This window comes from Sturnira hondurensis, unplaced genomic scaffold (genome assembly GCF_014824575.4).
Source record: "Sturnira hondurensis isolate 20B ecotype Veracruz unplaced genomic scaffold, ASM1482457v3 Scaffold0018525, whole genome shotgun sequence".
NCBI classification, from domain to species: Eukaryota; Metazoa; Chordata; class Mammalia; order Chiroptera; family Phyllostomidae; genus Sturnira; species Sturnira hondurensis.
In genome coordinates, this window is record NW_028091156.1 from 6,413,966 (window position 1) to 6,434,969 (window position 21,004).

The following is a 21,004-nucleotide window of genomic DNA, read 5'->3' on the forward strand; positions in this document are numbered from 1 at the left end:
ATGCACAGAAGCTTTTAATTTTGATGTAGTCCATTTATCTTTTCGTTGGTGTTTCCCAGGCTTTTGGTGTCATGTCCAAGAAGTCAGTGCCAAATCCAATGTCATGAAGATTTTGCCCTGTTTTCTTCCAAAGAGTTTTTTAGTTTTAGCTTGTATATTTAGGTCTTTGAACTGCTTTGAGCTAAGTTTGGTATGTGGTATAAGGCAAGGGGGTCTGAGTTCCTTCTTTTGTGTGTGGATAACCAGTGTACTCAGCATAATTTTTGAAAAGATTATTCTTTCTTCACTGAATGGTCTTGGCATCCTCAGAAACATCATTCGACCATATATGTGAGTGTTTATTTCCGAGTTCTCTGTTTGCTTCCCTGGATCCAAATAGTTATCTTTGTGCCAGGACCACACTGTTTTTATTACTGTAGCTTGTAGTGTGTGTTCTGAAATCCAGAAGTGTTCAAACACCAGTTGGGGGCTTGTTTTTCCAGATTGCTTTAACTATTCAGGGTCCCTTGAGGTTCCACGTAAATTTAAAGAATTTTTCTAATTCTGTAAAAAATGTCATCAAGTTAAACACTCTTTTCTGACAGCCCATCTACGGCATGAAACCACATCTTCCCTCTCTCTCCCGCTGTATGACCCAAACCCTTTCTTTTGTTCTGCTCCTCTCTTGTTTTACCAAAGACTCTTTTATTTGTCTGCAGTGTATCCCCTGTGCCCTGCCCTGTCTAATTTAGAGTGGCGGGCACCCAAGATAAAGTGGGCCTCGCTGTCCTTGGGCAGCTCCTTCTCTTTCGGGTTGATAGTACCCTTTGGAACTTTGTGTCCTCTGTGTGCAGAGAGCCCGTGGGCCTCAGACACCCAGATCTCCGTGCTACTGGGTGGCTTGTGAGAAGCTCGCTCGCGGCTGATGTAAACATGGTCACATGGCTAATAACACTTGTGAGTAGCTGGTAGGAACACAGCTGGAAAACATAAAGATTCAGCCTTTCTCTGCCAACTGGATTTTAATGACCAAACCACAGAGGTTGGGACTGTTTGAATAAAATAGGATAAATGGAAGAAAAGTTCAGTATCCCTACAAAAAAGAAAAAGAAAAAAAAACCCCACATGATTTGTTACCTGCAGGACAGTAAAACCAGTGTTGCCTTCAAGAGGGAAGAAGTGGAAACGTTTCTTGGATGCGCCCAGCGGCACTGTTTGGTGTTTCGGTAGTTGACCCAATAAACCGTATTATTAAAAACCTGCAGGCAGAGATCTCTGCCTTTTTCCTTTCGGAGGTTTGGTTTGATTTGATTTTTTAGCTGTCTTCCAAAAGGGATTCCAAAGTCTTTTGACAATTTTATCATTTCTGACTTAAGCCGGTTGCAAATCTCTCTGAAACAAGTAGGCCCAAGGGCGGTCCAGGCAGCTGCCTGAATTCCACGCAAATGTAAAAAGTCTCTTCCATTTTAAGTGCTATACTTCGCCGTAATAGAATCCAGATGCTGAGACCATTCAAAGATTACCTTTTACAGTGTGAACAGAAGCACGAATGTAAGTGTTATGTTAAAATGTAGTTAGGATCCAATTGTTCCCAAGCTTTTTGTGTGTATCTGAAGGAGAATTGAGGCAAAGGAGCCCGGGGAGAAAGGAAGTAAAAAAATGGGCCCAGGAATGAATGAGTCACATGCCATCCACTGGAGAGGGTCATAATTGGATTAACGGTTGCAGGTAACTGTAGTTAACAGCAAAGTGACCAGGAAGCTCCTTCTGAAACTGGTGTTATAACTCAGCTAGCAGGAGCCGTTATGGGGTGAAACCGAGCCCCCACAATTCAGTGCTCTGCCAGCTACTGTAACTTATCTTTGCTTCCTAATAAAGTGATGAGGGAGGGCTCCTCTTGTTTCTCACGTGTTGTACATAGAGCACAGGTCAGCTCCCCAAGTCAGGCCTCATATCGCCTGATTTATTGTTGGTTCGCTGGCATGTCCCCTGATTGCATGTTCCTGTTTAGTGACGCTCTGCACACACCGTGTAGCAGCACCGAACTCAGCCCAGGATAACTGACTCATGTTTTTCAGCCATCAGAATGCCCAAATAGACCAATCCCTGGGACAGTGATTGGAAATATTTGCAGGGTATCACTGTCCAATTGTTTTTGCCTGTAGGACAATATTAGGGCACTGCTTGCAAATTCTCTGTGATCAGCTTGCAAATGGTTGAGCTCATTGCTTTCCTAGGGAAAAAATAGGTAGGGAAAATTTTTACCATTTTATATTTTCATCCAAGGACATTTATTACACATCCACACTGTGTGGGAACTTGTTTTGGCTATTGCAGAACTGAGAGTTCATGCGGGGTCTTTCTGAAAGTCAGGGGAGGTGGCCTTCTGAATGGAGAGGCTTCTGCCCAGTGGGGTCGCTTCTCCTGAGGACCTCGGTCTCCTCTTTTGGAAAGTGAGGGAGTTGGACAAGGTTTTTAAGTTCTCCTCTGCTTCTAGTATTTTATATTTCTAACATTCTCAGATCAGGACAAATGCTCTGGAAGAGTGGTTTTTTTTTTAAAGTCTCTTCCTTGCATAGGAAGAGACTTTTTACAAAAATTAATATGGTTGCAAAGTTTCCCTGTCCTAGCACCTTTAAGTTGGCACTTTCATTTAAAATGATTTACTCACGGGAGTCCACAGCCTTCCTAAAGAGAGGAGACTTGGTGCCACTTCCTTTGCCCAATTGGGGAGCCTCATGCTGCCTCTGGATTTTTGGAGTGCAGAGCTGGCATGTTAGGGCGCAGTAGGCAAGTGCATGAGAATGGTTGGTAGAAGGGCGCGGGGGAGGGAAAGGTCCAGGTCACCCACATCAGGTCCCAGGAGAAAGACAACCAGAGCTGGAGGGTCATCTTTCATGGCAGAGTGGAGAGCACGGAGTGCCGCTGCGAACAGGGTGGAAGGGATGGGGAGAACAGACTTCTCAAGTAGGAGGATGGGAATGACCTTGAACTGTAGGAAGCTGGAGCTTTGGACAGCTGGGTGGATTTTAACAAGGGCTGTCATGGACAGCACACTTAGGTCTCCTTTAATGTTCTTTAGTAACTGCAAGTCCAGATGCAAATTCCTGCTCCTACGCTGCTTCCTGGACTGTGCCTCCTCCTGGGACGGCCTCACTCAGTCACAGCAACACTTGTTTAACATGCTGTTGTGTAAGCTGGTCCTCTGTAAGAAATGCCCTTCCTGTTTCCACCAGGCAGCGGGGGGCTTTTCCTACACGGACAGGTTTAAATGTTACTTCCTTGGAGCGGCTCTCATTGCACAGCTGAGCTCGGTCTCGCCAGGGGCATCCAACCCACAGGCTGCGGGCCGCCTGCAGCCCAGGGTGGCTATGAAGGAGGCCCAACATAAAATCGCAAATGTACTTAAAACATGATGAGATTTTTTTGTTTTCATTAGTGTTTATGTATTTAATGTGTGGGTCAGAGATGCTGAAACGTTGGGCCCTCAAGCCCCTAAGCACTTTTTAAATGACCTCGATGATAGTGCCATATTTTGCCATGTGCAATGCACACTTAGGTTTTTGGCCAAGGCTTTCAGAAAAGAAAATCTTCTGTTTTAATTTTTTATTGTTAATTTACTACTACCCATGTATAAAGCACATCGTTATTTGTTCCCGCAGAAATTTGTGCAAAAAAATACCCATTATATTTGGCAAAATATGGTACTTGTTAAAGCTTGGCCTGTTACATATGAGGATACATTTGTCTTCTCCCCACACCTTGGATTGATTAGATTCGTATCCCTAGCACCTTGAATATGCCTTGCATGTTGCAAAGGACCAGGGCATATTGGACTGAGCTGAATAAAGTCAGCAGATTCAGTCTGGTCTCAATCACTCCAAATACCCAAGTCTGTACTATATGCTGGTCTTAATGCAAGAACATTCACACACAAGGGTTAAAATATCTTATATAACTAGAATATAGAGCGTTAGCAGAACTCTAATTTTTTTTCCATTTTACGCATAAGGAGACAGAATACTTCTGTGACAACTTGTAAGTCTCAAGTAGTCTACTTTTATTATCTCCATTTCATGCATGTCTCAGTCTGTTATTTGGAAAAGTTATAGGGAAAAACCCAAAAAGAGTATTTCAAAATATTGTCCCATTTTATTTGGTTTTATTATTAAGGAGGTTTGTGTGCCCACCCTCATTTGAAGTTAAATGAGTCTACTCAAATCCTTTTGGAGCTGAAGTGGAATCTAAATAAAGAAGGAGGGGGCACAATCTCTGTTCTTGTTAAAGAGAAATACGTGTCTGGTGCCAGGTTTGTGATGGCAAAATGCAGTGCCTCACCAGGACACTGCAGTGACGGCCATGCACAGTCTGCTGTGGCTTTAATGATGTAGATACTTCAGGACAGTTACTGTTCAAATTATACACATGATCGCTTCAATTCTACTCCGTTCGGATGATTGAAAACCTTGTCTTTGGGCACAGCGGACGCTGTCGGTGGCTTAGCCAGCAGCCTTAATCCCATTTCTTCTTGCTGACAGAACCCGCCAGCCCTCCAGGTTTTCACTTGGGCCCTCACCCCTGTCTCTCGTGACTCAGGAGTGACTGTCTCCAGCCGAGAAGGAAAGTTAAATTGGATAGGTCAACAAAGCCTGGCCTCAGCATGGGTCAGCCATTGTAATTATGGCTGTGGAGACGCAGGGGAATCTTCCGGGAGGCACCCGGGAAAGGTTTCTTGGACTCCTACGTTATAATAAAAACGGTAAAAGAAAGCAACTATCTCTCTATATTGTAGCACCTAATTTCAGAGTTTGGGATGGCTGAAGGATAAAGCTGACCTACTGAGGATGAGACAACAAAGGGCTGGAAAGAAGCTCCAACTTTGGTATTATGTTTGCTCAATACCACAGCGTCAGCATGTACTTCCGGGGTCACGCCATTCTAGCACAAAGTGCTAGGTGAGGTGAAGAATATACTTCATTGTCTGTGGCAGACAGGTTGTTATTTCTTATTATTTTCTGCCAAAGGCACTGATACAGAGAGAAGGATATAGGAGAAGTAGAAAGATACAGTCATCTCAGCTTGTGATTTAGAGAGAATAGATTACAAAAGGAAATGACTGAAGAAAAATTACAGTTGTAGATCAAGTAGAAGGTCTTAGCTGTTTTTGTCCATCTGAACATTTTGTCAGACAAATGTTTTTTAATAAATAAAATGCACAGGCTCTCAAATATATTTCCCAGACTTAGAGTCCTAGAAAAATCCATGATTAAATGTGACACTTAGCAATCTTTTGCATGAAATTAAGCTCCCCAAATCAGTGTGGCTTATGGATTCAGTCCTAGTGCTGACTTGTTCAATGGCTAAAAAGCAAAAAGGGTGAAGCAATCACCTCGTGTTTCAAACTGTGTTATAGTACATTTAAACTTAAAAAATAAACTGAATTCAATCACATTGCTTTCCTATATACATGTCACCAAAGTCATCACCAAATGACAATCATTGACATTTTATTTTCCCACTCTCTGGAGGTCAAGGCATTACAGACCAAGAAGGGTACCTACCCTCTGCTTGACCAAGGGAGGTGTGGAGCTGGCTGTCTGCTTAGCCCCCAGTGTGTGCGATGTTTCCTTCCCCATTCATGAGGACCATCCCTGTAGCTCGCTGCCCTGGCCTCTCTCTGTGGTTAAGAGTACGCTTCCTGCCCCAGTGACGTCAGGCTCGACTCAGCCAATGGAATATGGGCAGGAGGGACTGGTACCACTTCCCAGCGGAAGCTTTAGAGCAAGTATCATAGTTCTACCTTCCTTCTTTTTGCTCTGAGAGTCTGCTGGACCAGGTGGGGATCCCTGCTTTAGCCTAGATCCCAGGACGATGACACTCGGAACAGACATCGATCCTCAGATGACAGGTCCCATGAACAAGAACTCTACCTTTGTACTTGTAAGTCACTTAGATTGCGGAGTTATAACCCAAAGATAACATAGCGAAATGTAATGCATACAAGTTAGAATCTTTGTGATTTCTCCCCAATTATCCTGTTTGCTGTTTCCATTAAAAAAAAACAACTTTGGCTAATTTCTAACTTTTTTAAATATCAGATTTGTTGTTTACTTAGACTGCGGCACCTAGCAGACATTTATTGTCCAATGTTTTTTGGTAGGGTTTTCTTTCCCCTGGCTGGCCGATGTGTTTCACTTAAAATGAAATGCAAAAGATTGCTAAGTGTCACATTTAATCATGGATTTTTCTAGGACTCTAAGTTTGGGAAATATTTAAAATATATGCTGTCTTTACTAAAGCAGGTGAATGGGAAATTGTTTGCGTGGTTAGGGAGATCCCTGCCCCTGCAGAACATGGTGTGGGCTCAGCCTGGAGCCAGAGCAGCCAACAGGTGTGAGGCCTTTCCAGTTGGAGGATTAATTAACCAGGATTGAAATACGGCCACATGAACAATATCAAATATTCAGATTAAAATTTAAAGTGCACTCAGTCATCTTGATTTTTTTTTTAATTGTCAGCACACCCAGCCTTTTGATCCTGCAGTTTAAAGTGATTGTCGTGGATGGACTTGATGACTTGGGCTGAACGTTTGTGGCTTTGCACGGCCACAGCGGAGGCTCCCAGGGCTAACCATTTTATGAGCACGGGGAGAAGTTCTTAAGTCAAAATTTCACTGCCGTCCTGGGAGGTACGGGACTGATGTCCATTTATCATTGTCACATCTGTGTTTCTGACTTTTTTTGACATCCCTACTTTGATGACCAAACATGAAAGGAATTTTGGTTTTGCAGAATATTGTCAAGAAAGACGATGAGGGGTCTGTTCTGGCAGCATCCCCAGGTCTAACCCTCATGGAGGTTTCCGGGGAAGAGCTGTTAGTAATTGGCATTGACAATCAAATGAAACCGGTCAACTCCTGGTGATCCAGGGCTGTTTATACAAGTCCCAGGCAACTTGGGTTCTCTCCTTCCTCTGGCTCGAAGCCTTCCCTTATATCCTTTTGCTTTTCATTAACATTCCTCCCAGGGAAGCAAAACGCAGATGCCCAGCTTTGTTAAGTGACTTGGGCGATGCATTAGCATGGAGGTTGCTAAATCATTGTGATTTGAAAATGACGAGCTAATTTCAGCATGCAAGTGTGCTGATCAGTAAGAATCGGCTGAAAATCATTTACCTGAGGGATCCAACCTTCTACCTTGCCCTGCTGATGATCTCTTTCTCATCCTTAGACAAGATCCCAGGATCACCTTTCTCTGAATCTTGCCTAAGCCAGGAGATGTGTTCTTCTGGGCTATCTGTCTTAGGACCCTGCAGAGGCCTTCATCAGGCTTTCACCACAGAATAAAAGTAAACCAGATTTCTGAGGCAGACTGTAAGATTTTCCACCAAACACAAGGAAAAGAATACAAACAAATTGTTTATACATGTTTTGAGTACAGAAGCACATAGTTTAACTAAATTATCCAATGTGTTACCTGTCAGTTGGTGGGGGTGGTTTTGCATCTTAAAGAGGCAACTTGACTCTTGCTGGAATTTGTTAAAAAAAAGATACCCCATTAGCTCAGGAACCTAAAAGTAAAGATATTATACTTTATGTAACCTCAATACAAATTCATCTGTGATTCCATCCAAATAGAGACTATTTGATTGTATTTGCCCATGAAAAAGGAAGTACTTATTTTTCTGTAAAAGTGATTATTTCCTTTCTCTTCTTTAAATTCCAGTTTGCTTGTTTGTTCATTTATTCAGCAAGTATCACTGAGCCTCTCCTCTGTGGCTGGCATATTGGGGTGTATGTGTTCCCAGAGGAAAGCAGACTAAAATGAATTGCAAAGTCAAGATCAGATGGTGGGCAGGTTTCTAAGGACAATGCAAACAAGATTGGGGATTGGCAGGACAGTGGTGGTGACTCAAAGGGATTGGCCAGGGGAGGGATCACATTTTAATTGATTCTCAAATGTTAGAAAGAAGCTAGCTATGGAAAGACCAGATCAAAGCCTAGAGTGCAAAGGTCAAAGGTTGGGAACAATGTTTTAGGGAGTGGAACTAAATTCATGGGAATTAAGTTGCTTTTTTGGCTGCTGCAAACAACAATACTCAATCAGATCTAAGCAAAAATGAGAGTATTTTATTATTGTACTCAAGAAGGTACAGTTAGAGTTGAGTCATTTAGACGTTCAATGACATTATCAAGAGCCATTTCAACATCCTGTCTGTCGTCTTTGGCTAGGTCTTCCTTGTGGTCACAAGATAAATCAGTCCGGCCAGGCCTCAAATGTGGACACAGCAATGCTTAGCTGGAAAAGAGATCCTCTTTTCCCATTTGGTTCATTTTCAGGGGGAGAACTGACCAAAATCCTTCATTACATTCCCCTGTGGTTCGTTGAATAGGATCATATCAAATGTGAGGGCCTAAGCCAATTACTGGTCACAAGACTGGAATGACTGAGGAGTTTGCAGCTGTCGGGGTTTCTCCCTGGACTGTGGACATGCAGATGCTCCCTTCACTAAGCAGGAGCAGAAGAAAGAAAATGAAGTTCTGCTGACAAAGAAGGGAGACTTAGGAAGGACAGAGTGGGCATCGTCGGTTACATGGCGTCTGCCCCAGCAGGTCAGTGCGGGTGGCGTCAGGTGAATGAGAGAAGGAGTAAGTCAGCATCACGCAGGAGAGGCAGACGGGGGCAAGGTGGTGTGTGGCCTCCAGGGCCTGGAGAGAAGAGTATGTTGCACTCATTTTAAGTAAAACTCGAAGCCACCGGATGGAAAGAATAGGCTTGCAGTTTTAAAAGCTTATGTGCTGATCGACACTGTCTGATTTGAACATAACGGGAGACACATAGGCAAGTCTTGCTTTTAAGTAGCAGCTACATGAACAGAGGCAAAGAACAGGGTGAAAATGACTTTAATACATTTTGTTTAATCTCTATCCTGAAATATTATCACTGTGACCTGTGGTCGATATAAACATGTAGCAGTCGCGACAACTTGGAACTTGAGGATGGAACTTGAGGGCTTTATCTCACGTGAAATAAGTCTGACCGAGACACGCACTGTATGATCTGACTTAGATGTGGAGTCTAAGAAAAAAAAGAAAGTCAAACTCCCAGAAACAGTAGGAAAGTGGTTGCCAGGGACTCGAGAGTGGAAAAAGTTAGTAGAAGTTGGTAAAGGGTATAAACTTTCAGCTATAAGATGAAAGGGCTTAGGATCTAATGTGACATATAGTGACTATAGTTGATAGACTGTTTTATGTCATTGAAATTTGGTAAGAGAGTAGAAGTCGAATGTTCTCAGCAAAAATAACAGCGATTAATACATCTCTATGGAGACTGATGTGTTAATTACCTAAGTGCTCGAGGGCAGGAATCCATTCGCAATGTGTATGCGTATCAAGTCATCATGATGTACAATTTAAATATCCTACAATTTCATGTGTTAGTTATAGCTCAGTAAAGCTGAAAAAACAATGCAGGGAAATTATAAGTTAAATATATTACGTGCTTGGTTGTATTAAGTCTCCAGAACCTTGTGTGTATCAGCCACAGTTCAAGAGCTCCAAAGCCACCGGTGGCCACTATCCTGGAGAGCCAGTGTAGACAGGGACTCAGAGGCAGGGCAGAAGCAGGGAACGGATAATCCTGGAAGCCAGCCTGGGAACTGTCCCGGACTACAGCAGCGCTGATGAATGCGGAGCGAAGTCCGTGACTCTGACATATCTATAGGAAGGCGATGATGATTTCTGCCGCTCACTGGCTGTGCGTGATCTTGGACAAACAACCTCTTGACGACGAGGTTGCTCCTGTGTCAACTAGGAATAATATAGTGTTCCCCTCCTACAGCTGAGAGAATGGGGTGAGATAATCCATGGAAAGCACTTATCAGAGTTTCTGGAACAGATTCAGCTCTTTAAATCACACGAAAGTGGTGAAAATGAAGAGCTCTAAGACCTTAGGGGAGGCAGAGGACTTCTGGAGATAGCAGTGAAAGAAAGTCACTTTGAAACAGAGCCTCAAGGGTCACGTGGGCTTGGGACAGGTTGATGCGACAGGAGCAAGTCCCCCAGAGGGAGGCACCGAGGTAGCAAATCTCAAGGCACATGTAGGAAATGACAAGTAGTAAGATTTGGGTGACAGGAAGGTTGGGTGCAAGGGAGCAATGAAAGATATGGCTGCAGAGTGATGTGGTAGCTGATGTTTGGCGTCTCGGGTCCAAAGCGTAGTTTTATTGTGCAAGTAGTGAGAACTTCTATTTGAACCAGAGAAGTGACATTCAAATGATTGGTTGGGAAGACCCACTGGTCCAGTCGTGATGGGAAGAGATTAGACTCAGGAAAACTAGCCAAGAGGCTGTTGTGATCAAGCATGAGACAGGAAAGGAATAGATAGGCTGATGAATGCAAACACATTCCGGAGAAGTATGTGAGGGCCACCTTGTTTTCTATTCTTCCATCCAAACGTCTTAGCAGCACTCCAGTTCTGCCTCCATGACACTAACTCCATTGTTTTTGAAAGTCAGAGGTGCACAGACTGACAAACCAAATGTAGCTGATCCAAGTGTTAAGCAAATATGTGGGCAAAAGAAGATCCAAAAATTAAGATTTACCCAGCCCTGTTGGGAAATTGGTTATCCGTATAAGTGAATCTCCCAGGTCACTGAAAGTCTTCCATGTGAACACGAAATACTTTACATTTTTAATTTATTTTAGTTGTCTACATGTCTAGTCAACTATGTTGTGTAGCAGTTGGCCGTTAAGTGAGTTGCATGGAAAAATCTGTGCGTGGGTATATGCGTGACCTATTTTAACAGAAACAGCAAGGGACTTGGGCTAGAGTATGCACACTGTTTTCTTGCTCTGTGACCTTGGACAAGTCAAAAACGCTATCCAAATCCTCCTCCTACTCTAACATTCTATTAATCTACCCAAACAGGAGAGAGAGGAGTTTCAAGGGGATTAGCATTTCATTTTGATATCCCTATGGGTGTTGCTGGTTTGAGAAAAACGGCCAAAAAAGAAGGACAAAGCCTGAAGACTTATCTCTCTGAATGGAGGAGAGATTAACTGTTTTAGGAAGGTATGATTTACTTCTCAGAAATACAAAAATTGACACCGAAAGACTGCATTTGCCAGAATAAAAGCTTTGAAAATCAAAGATTCTCGCCAAGCTCGATCCCTCTAAAATTCCTGTTCTCTTTCCCCCCTCACTGTTGTCATAAATAATGTGGATGATAATTTTTCTTTAATGACACCTTTCTCTGGCAGCCACTGCGTGTTACTATTGGAAAAGCATCTTTTTCTATTTCTAAGAAGTAAAGCTTTACTGAGAAAGCTCCCTGGACTGCTGAGACATCAAACCAGCCCTTGGTGTGCATGTATTTTACAAGAATGCTGCTGAGGGTGAAGGTCCCCAAAGCCAGGATATAAATGCTCAGAAGAAAGTGCGTGGTTAAACACATTCCCGCATTCTCTGGCCTCTCAGCCCTGAGAAACTGCTTGAGATGTGACACACACTGGAAGCCTGAAGATGCACACATTCTCTGATAAAGAAAGCAACTCGGGCAGCTGGTTCAAAAGAAAGGTCAGCTGGAAAATTTCTCCCCAGTTAGGCGCTTACAGGGAAAAGGGAAAGACCTGATAGATAACTCATAGTCCCAGGACCTGGAAGAGGTATAATGAGCGGGGTCATCTGTTCTGCCCTCTGTCTACTCCAATCTCCAGTCCTCGTGCAAAAGAGGAGGGGACATTGGCAGCCCACCAGCCTGTTCTCTAAGTTACACATGGGAGGGTGGATGGCTGTCATGCCATACCAGACGTGTCCAACATTTTGGCGTCTCTGGAAGGAGAAGAGTTGTTTTGGGTCACCCATTAAATACGCTGTGACACAGAATCACACACACACAAAAAACCCCTCATAGTGTTTTAAGTAAATTTATAATTTTGTGTTGGGTCACATTCGCAGCCATCCTGGGCTGCATGCAGCCACAGGCCACAGGTTGGACGCCCCTGCTACACAATGGACCCTTCACTGGTCCAGAGCTGTACTGAAGATTAGGAATCACACTGCGCATGTAGGCACATGCATACACTGCAGATGTCCCATATTAAGCAGTTTTGAGAGAAACATGTCCTTTTTTTGAGTAGTTTGTTGCCTGTGCTGAAGGAAAGAAGTTTGACTTTCAGTGACTAAGGAGTCTTCATTACCAGAACACTTCTCTCCTGTCATGCATCCTCCTCTGGTGTTTAAGCACCTTGAGCATCTCTTCTACCCATGGGGCAGAACAAGGTAAGAAGCAGCTCATCCCCAGGAGGGAAGCTGCCCAGATGTGGCGATGGCAAAGGGGCGCTCACTCTTCACAAGGGCCCCCTCCCCTGCTCGGTGCCTGGAAGCTCTTGCAAACAGGCTCATTGTGATTGTATGTGAAGATGAGGGTCTGGTTTTATTAGAAGGGGTATGAATTTGCATGGGAAAAGTGTCTTGTATTTCCCTTTCGGACCCTGAAATAGCGTGTGTGCATGTAAATGCACATGTGTGCAGACGTGCATATACAAAGCCTTGACTTTCTTTCCACTTTTGTCTCTTTAACAAGTACATTTGAGAGTTTCTTGCTCCCCGAGACTTTGATGAGTGCTGGAACATGAGGAAGAATAAAAATAATAATGTTGTCCCTCGTGGAAGTTAAGTTTTCATGTTTGTCCAGCTTGTATGAGCATGAGCTGCAATAAACGCTTCGGAGGCGAACATCTCCATGCCACGAATCCACAGAGAAAAATGGCAAACTCAGAAGAGACGATCTAGCCAATACATTCTGCATGAAGATAGCAGGGATAACTAAAATTTATCACCAAGAAAGCCTCATCATGTGAGTTTTCTAAAGGCTCACTGAGTTTGGAAGGGCTTTAGATAAGCTCTCAAGGTTCTAAACTTGAACTTGGTATGGTCTGTAGTTCCCCTGCCACCATGCAAAGCTTGTCCTGGCTCCAGTCCACAATCCACTGTGTCCTTTTGGAATTTTGTGCGTGTGAGGAGACAGGATGGCAATCCTGACCGAGTTGTCCAGAGTTACTGTTTTGCATCGTTTTGGATGTCATGGAGGTCGTCATTGCGACTTACAAGACGTTGGGCGGACAGGGATGGCTGGCGCTCAGAGGAGGGAAGTGTGAACGCAGCTGCTCTGTGGAGAACCTCACACACTGACTCCGTACAACCGGAGGTCATGCCCAGTGCCAGCCCTGCGGCCTCTCCATTGCCAGCCCTTCTACGTCGTGTACATCAAGCCTGAAATAAAGCCATCTTTGACTGCCAAGCCTCAGAAGTGATGCTTTTGATCCAGGTGTGTCGGGCAATAGGACATTTTGGACCTGCATTTGTGCTTTATGATCAGTTTGTATACCTTCTGTGACCTTTTCATCACGCGCGTGTGTGTGTCTGTAGATTTTGGTTTCCCTGCGTAAGTACACAGGATGCTATTTGTTACGCACTTCGCCTTTATTTTAAGAAACTGGATCATTTAATCCATATCCCACGTTTTCAGCAATGACCTTCAAGTATTAAGTGAGGTCAGGGCAGTTATTTTTGAGAAGAAAGGAAAGCTTTGTGAAGGATCGTGCTGGGGGAGTTTCACAGTATCGGCTTCTGTTCTCTCCGTTGTTTACAAGAAGACTGCTTACCTCATCTCCAAAGGGGTGGTTTTTTGTGCCCCAAAAGAGCTTGGTCTCCCCCCAAAGTGAGAATGATGTAGCATGGGGGATAGTCAGTGGGGACAAGTCCCTGTTGTAAGAAAACACAGTTTGCTTGGTAGGTCCTTTAAGAGTTTAAGACAATGGCCCTGGCTGGTGTGGCTCAGTGGATTGAGCACCGGCCTGCGAACCAAAGGGTCCCAGTTCAAGTCCCAGTCTAGGGCACATGCCTGGGTTGTGGGCCAGGTGCCCAGTGCGGGGCACACGAGAAGCAACCACACACTGATGTTTCTCTCCCTCTCTTTCTCCTTCCCTTCCCCTCTCTCTAAAAATAAATAAATACAAATTTAAAAAAAAAGTTTAAAACAGTGGTGATGCCGGGAGCGCTCACTGCACTACCAAGGCAAGCACAGCGCCTTAATGTGGTCTGGTCCCACCCACAGCGTGATACTAATCAGCCAGAAATGTCCATGGCAGCTTGGCAGATCTCTCTGTGATATTCAAGTGAGTTTAATTGCCAAGAGATTGTTTTGCTTTTTCACTTTCTCAAGTAGGAGGTAAGATTTCCCCAGCTGGAAAATCCCTCATTTTTGCTGACTTATGTGGAGCTCCTAATGTGTTTTGAGCCTTGGCTTTTGTTTCTCACCTTAGTTCGGTGCCACTGATGAATAGCCTTTATCCACACACAAAAAACCCTCATTTTGTAACAACTGGGAAGGCCCAGCGTGGTCCCTCCTGGTTGGTAAGTGCAATAAGTAATTCCTCTTACCAACCAGGGGAGGGAGGGAGATGGGCCAGATGGCCAGTCATGTCACATGAACATGAAGGACGGGATTGTGAAAGACTGTGTTCTCTTGAGCACCTGAAACAAGCTACGTTATTAGCTCCTACTTGACAAGAAAGAGTTAATGGGACACATTTTGCCTTTTTCTGGTAGGTTATTTCATTCCCTGCCTCTTCACATACACAGGTAAAATCAGTAAAAGACCGTTTTAAAAATTAAAACCATCAATAGCCATCAAAAATATGGATCAAAGTTGTACTCTCTGGTCTCCCAGGGACTGGGCTGGGGAGGTTCACCTCGCTAGAAGGTTCCTGGGAGGACACCTGAGGGAAGCGGGTATCAACAGGTCATAAAGCTGACTGAGTACCTACTGAGTTTCAAAGGATTTTCATATTTCATCTATGTGTCCTCAGAATGACCCTGTGGATGTTATAATTCCCAATGTATAGGTTAGGAGATGGAGCCTCAAAGAGGTGAGGTGACGGGGATAAGTCAGGTTGACTGTCTGGGGATCTTTCCTCAGTCATGCTTCCTCTGTTCTGTGAGGCAGATACAGCCCTCAGAATGCACAGTTGTAGTAATGGAGGAATATTAGAGAAGTTGTAAAACCTAAAATGCTCTACCCAAGTAGAATTAGCAGTTTCAAATCCCTGAAATCTACCAGGTTCCATCGAAGTGGAATTTGCATATATAAGACCACTTAATGTCCCCTTGCCCATGGCACATTTGTAGACGGTGCTCCTGAGGTTCGTTTATTCAGTTCTCTCATTAACTAACTGTTTGCTTAATTAGCTGGATGGCCTGTGCTGTTATGAAGAGTTCTCAGGACATCAGAATCACCCTCTGTTCTGTTTTAAAAGGCTCAGAATGACTTTGGGAGTAAAAAAGAGGGGAGAAACCTGTTTGGTTTTTCTGCCGGACTCAGTAACAACTTTTTGCTGGGTCTGTCTGTATTTCTCTATAAGAACATTCACCAACAAAGAAATACACAGGCTGGGGACAAAATGACCAACAGGGGCATTCTCTGTGAAGCAATGGAGTATTATCAGACACAAACCGATCGTCTTATAGACCCTGCTCTTTTAACATCGGGCCAGGAATGAGATGGAGCCTTACCAGAGGGCTCAGTTGCACTCCGCATACAGGGACTGGTCTTTGACTACGTAGCCTCAGTGACTCCTTCTGTTATCCCCTGTCCTTGCTTCCACATTACTTGTATTGCTGGGTCAGAATAGACCTCGTACCAGCAGCCAGCTCCCAGGAAGTTTCAACAGCGGGAAGGCAGTAAAAGGAAAGGTCTTGAGATAAATGGAGTGTGTGTGAGAGTCTGCCCACTACATGTGTCTGGTCTCATCTAATCACTGTCAACTGCAGTGTCCAGAAGCATGAACCCAAGGCAGTTGGTACACACCAGATACCAACAGAGATCGCTGATGGTGATATTCCAGATTGCGCACTAACAGATGCGCTAGGGAGACCCCGAGGGCCCTGAGTAGTAGGCACAGTGGACGCTAAACAAGGCTCCTGATCTCTTTCCTCCTTACCTATGGTTTGTTGTGACATTTCAGAGCAAAACAAACACTTCGGAAGGCACCCCTGACCCACTGGGCTCTTCACCCTCTTGAAGAGGTGCTGCTGGCAGGCAGTTTCCACAGCAAATGCCAAAGGACGGGCCAGGCTCATCCCTTTCACCACACTTAGCTGAGCTACAGATGTTATTCATATTCATCACGGGGTCCAGCCCTTTGACAAAAGCTACAGAGTTCCTTGGCTCCATAACAGTCATGTGTCATCGAGTTCCCTGGGTTAAGTGCATGCTACTTAGGAAAGCATTTTCCTTTGTCTGTTTGTGCGATGAGAGGTTTGGAGACCTCCAGCATCTGCGTGTCGGTGGCAGCCTGTCTTTCCCTGTCCCACTGTGGCCAGATGCCCTTCTCTTGGCTCTCCTTCACTCTCCAAGGTGTTCGCTCCTTCCGCTCAACTCTATACTTTGCTATCTTTCGGCAGCTCTCAACTTTTCCTCGCGTCCAGTGGAATGTTGATATTCTGCACCCTCAGTGCAGAATGCTGGGAGCAGAGGGCGGAGGCACTGAAGCTTCACACAGTTTTATTATTTCCTGGCCTTGCTCTGGATCCCAAAGGCTGCAGATTGATTCCAAATGTGCCCTGCAGCCAATCCCGTCATTACACGGATATTACGTCCTACAACCCAGCACTGTGGCTTCAGCATCTCCAGGCCTCATGAGACCGTGTGTGGGTTGAGTTTTGACATTGAAAATAAAATAACAATCTTGTAGAGCTGATTCAAAACATACACCGTGTGGCAGAGGGTGCATGTGGCTCTCCGCCTGTGGCTTCGTTGATTTGAGCAGCAAACAGCAGCAGCTGATGCTACAAAAAGTTGCCTGAAAAATAGACACCTCTTTTCATTCCTCTATGGTGGCAGGTGGAAGCTGTCTCCATTCACAAAAATGAGTGTGCGGGCTCATCAGCGTATGTGTAAAAACTCTGCTGTGAAAGGCTCTTCATTTCAATATGGACTAGAACCTCATTCTTACCGCAGTCTTGGGGGTCGTGACATTGGAGGCATCACTGGCAAGTGCAATGACCAGTTTTATTCTTTTCCAAAGATTTAATCGTTGTGTTAATTAAATGGAAGGCAAAGTGTTTCTAAAATCATGTTACCATTCCCTCCTCCCCGTGTCATTTAGTAGAGGAAAGCAAAACAAACCTGCACAGTGAAAGGTTTGAATAAACACAATGAGAAGAATAAGATCGTGTATAGAGGGCTTTCCCTAGATCTTGTATGGGAGGTTTGAAAGACGCCGCTTGAAGTTCCTTAGATACACCCTATTGTCTTTCTGATTTCTCATCTGCCCTCTCCTACACACACACACACACACACACACACACACACACACATACATTCTTGTTCTTCATTGATGCTGTCATCTTTGAGGATCTAACTCTGACGATCACAGGATAAGCTGAGCTTACCCGGTTTTGTGTTTCATTAACATTCTGTTTGCACCTCTTGTAGTAGTTACACCACCATTATTACCCATGTGTCTCTTTTCTCCTTGTATTAAAAAGTTTGGTGAAGCCAGGGACCACACCCTAAAATACAGCAGGTTCTCAGTAAATGCTGCAACGAATGAACTATAAAACTACAATGATTCTAAGAGGATTTTGGGGGGAAACTCTTTGAAGAGAGCTAAGGGTCAATACCAGGGACTCTTGAGGTCTGTGAATTTTGTGAGTTCAGCCTTGGGGTAACGAGTCAGACAGACCTATTTTAAACTTTGTACAGCCTCAGAGAAGTTCACTGAACCTTTACACACCAGTGTTCTCATTTATAAAATATTCTCTACCAAGTTGTTGTGAGGTTAAAATGAAGTTACTCATATAAAGTACTGTAGCATTCATCGATAGCTGAGATGCTAGTTGTACAGATCAGCCTTAGTTTTACAGATGATACTTTCATGCCATCAGCAGGGTATGCAAATTCTGCACAGTGAGGATGTTTGTCCTTTTTTCCCATTCCCAGCCATTAGAGACAGCGCTGAGGAAGGAAGGGCCTGGCATTTGGCAGGACCTCGATCATTGTCTGTTGACTAAATGCGTGAATGCAAGTTGCTTTTTCAAGAGTAGTGATAGACCGCACAGCTTCATGGGTACTCTCTGGTTACTCTGGACACTTGTAAGAGAATTGGCTGGAGGTTTCACACAATACCATGAAGTGTGCCGTGACTGAAGCAGCTGATTTTATTCCCTGAAGTTTTGGGCCTATTGACTTATTAATAGGCTATATCATTATGCAAGAAGAATCAAATGGAGAATGTAGGAGATATGTTTAAAAAGGCGAGAGGCATGTTCTTTTTTAAAATCTTTCAGACCTGGGGGAAAACCGTGTGTTCAAGTGACCCAGAAGCAGCGAAGGAATACACGAACTGACCCCCAGAGTCTCCTTTCAGCACTAACAAGCCACGAAGGAGACTCACTGGCCCACGTGAATTGACCTCCCACCAAGCCTCGGCTGGCTGCTTTCCCCCGACTTCGGCCAGTCGTCTCACCTCATCCACTACAGCAGCTCCTTGCAAACCCATCTGCCCCCATCTCTCCGCTGCTGGAAATTACCCCTGGCCCCCTGGCCCATGGCCTGGAGAGAGTGGCTGGCACTGTGGGGGTGGGATGTGCCTGACTTGCACTTAAAAGCAACAGCTGGGCGATACACAGCACGAGAGCAGAGCCAAGTTTGTTTGAGGGACAGGCCTTCCATGTGAAATTTGACTTTCCCCTCTTTGCTGACTTGGCCGGTTTAATGGTGGTCACTGCCGGATCACAGGAAGCACATATTTGCTGCAAAGTCTCTTGGGAGACCCACATGGCCCTCAGCTGAGCCATAATGCAGATTTCTTATTTTTTTTTCTTGTGGATAAGAGTAATTCTCTGCCAAAGGACATATTTTAGGATTTTCTTTTGGCTGCTCCTGGGGGGAACATTAAACGGCCTGGTGATTTTTTTGTGTGCTATTCATGAAAAGGAAGTTGGACCCTTTTGTTTAAAAAGGGAGGGAGAACCATGCTGAATGCCCCTTATTATCCTGTCTCCTCCAGGGAACGTGGCTTCACGGGGAACATTTAATCCATCAATGTCTTGGTGGAGTGGCAGGGCATCTGCGAGGAGAGAGTAATGGGTTCTGTGAATCATTCTAGCCACACCTCTTGTTTAGAAAAAAATCAATTATGCTGTGCAAGTAGTTTGCAGATAACAGCATCTATGGGCAGCTGGGCGTCATTTTTCATTGTGAATAAAAGGGACAACAACAATGGGCAGACTCCTGGAGGTGGGTACTTCTGTCAGCTCTGCTGGGGAGCAAAGGGGGAATGCATGTCATGCTCTCAGGCCCAGGCCCTGGGGACCGTGGAAGCCCCAGGGTACATTCTTGTTCTTCACAGATGCCCTTGACCAACAGTGCCATGTCAGAGATGCTGACTTGAATCATCGTACCTGTATCAGATTTTATTTCATCTTTAAGAATGGCCAAAAAGTGAGTTAATCAGAAGTCTGGGCATACAAATTTTCCAGAAACAGGGATGAGAGAAAGGAAGAAGTAGTAGCAAAGTCAGAGGCCAGAGGGAAGGAAGATGAGGAAGCTCTAACAATAGGAGAGAGAGGTTTAAGGTGATTCATTCCCGATACTCAGACACAAAGAGACCTAATATGGCCAGATTGGTTAACTACGGGAAGGGTATGGTTCTCTTGTGATTGTTGACTGGTTTAAGAAAAAAATGCATTGAAATAAATTGAAACAAATATGATGTGAACATAAGGCATTTTTAAACAAAAAGTATTGAAAATAACCCTGTTATTGTCCCCCCATCTGACCTTAATTTAAAATTTTGCTTCAGTAAGACAAATCTACTACAAGGTGGCAAATGTTCCTTATGGAGAAATTGTCAAGGTTCAGATTTCAATCAACTTTTTATTGCAATGGCTTATGAATCCCCTTAATTTAGATTTTGTTTTGAAATAAATTTGATTCATTTTTTATTATAAATTCTACATAAATCTAAAGCAAACAGCTTGTCATTCATGCTCAGACCCTATAAAAACAGGCTCTTGTAAGTTCACCTAATAAGGAAGAAAAAAAGAAATGATAAGTGTATTCTTTAACAATGGTCCTTTGTGGACTTTGTTTTCGTTAGATTTTTAATAATAAAAAGGCCACTTGGTTCAGGACGGAGGGGTATAATAAATGCAGCACATTAAAACAAAATAAAACATACATTACACAGCTGTCTAATACTGAATCTGACAATTTATCAAGTTGACCCAAAATAATAAACCTTACTTTGAGGGAAAGTAAAATAAAATTGGACCCTTTTTGAAGAGAGAGTCATGTTGCTTATGGGACATCCCACATCAATACCATCGAAGGAGGGAGAACATTTGTAAAAGGTCAAAGTTGAAGGAATTTCTGAATGTGGGCATGTCTCAAGTATGTGTATTCTAGAACTAGCATATATAATATGTGGTTAAAAGTACTGGAATCTGGGAATGTGTATTCAAATGATTAATTGTACGCTTTCTTTGAAGACTTTGCGTCCGGGTGAAAAATATATCAGACAAGCTATCTGTCCATCTGTCATTAACAAGACAAGAACCAAAGGAGTAGCAGTAACAATAATAGCAACAGCAAGCTGGATCTGGAGCGCATACCATGCACCTTGGGGGTCTGTGGGTTCTGCGATGCTTATCCAGCTCCTATCTTAGGAATGTCTCACTTGGATGGGTAGATGGGACAGACACGTGCCCACGGAAGATCATTGCTGAGTGGGTTCAGACAAGGGCTGCTGTAGTTCAGAGGAGGCCCTGGCATCTGGAGGGGGAGAGAGAGCTTTTCCAGGTAGAAGGCAGATGAATACCTCGATACCCCATCCTGTTACAGAACAGAGTTTCCTGGTTTTCATGTGCAAAGGTGAAGGCAGACAGCTCAAGTTGTGGTGGTGGTTTCACTGAAGACTTTCAGGCCAGTGGGACCTGGTGGCCCTCTTTGTGGCTTT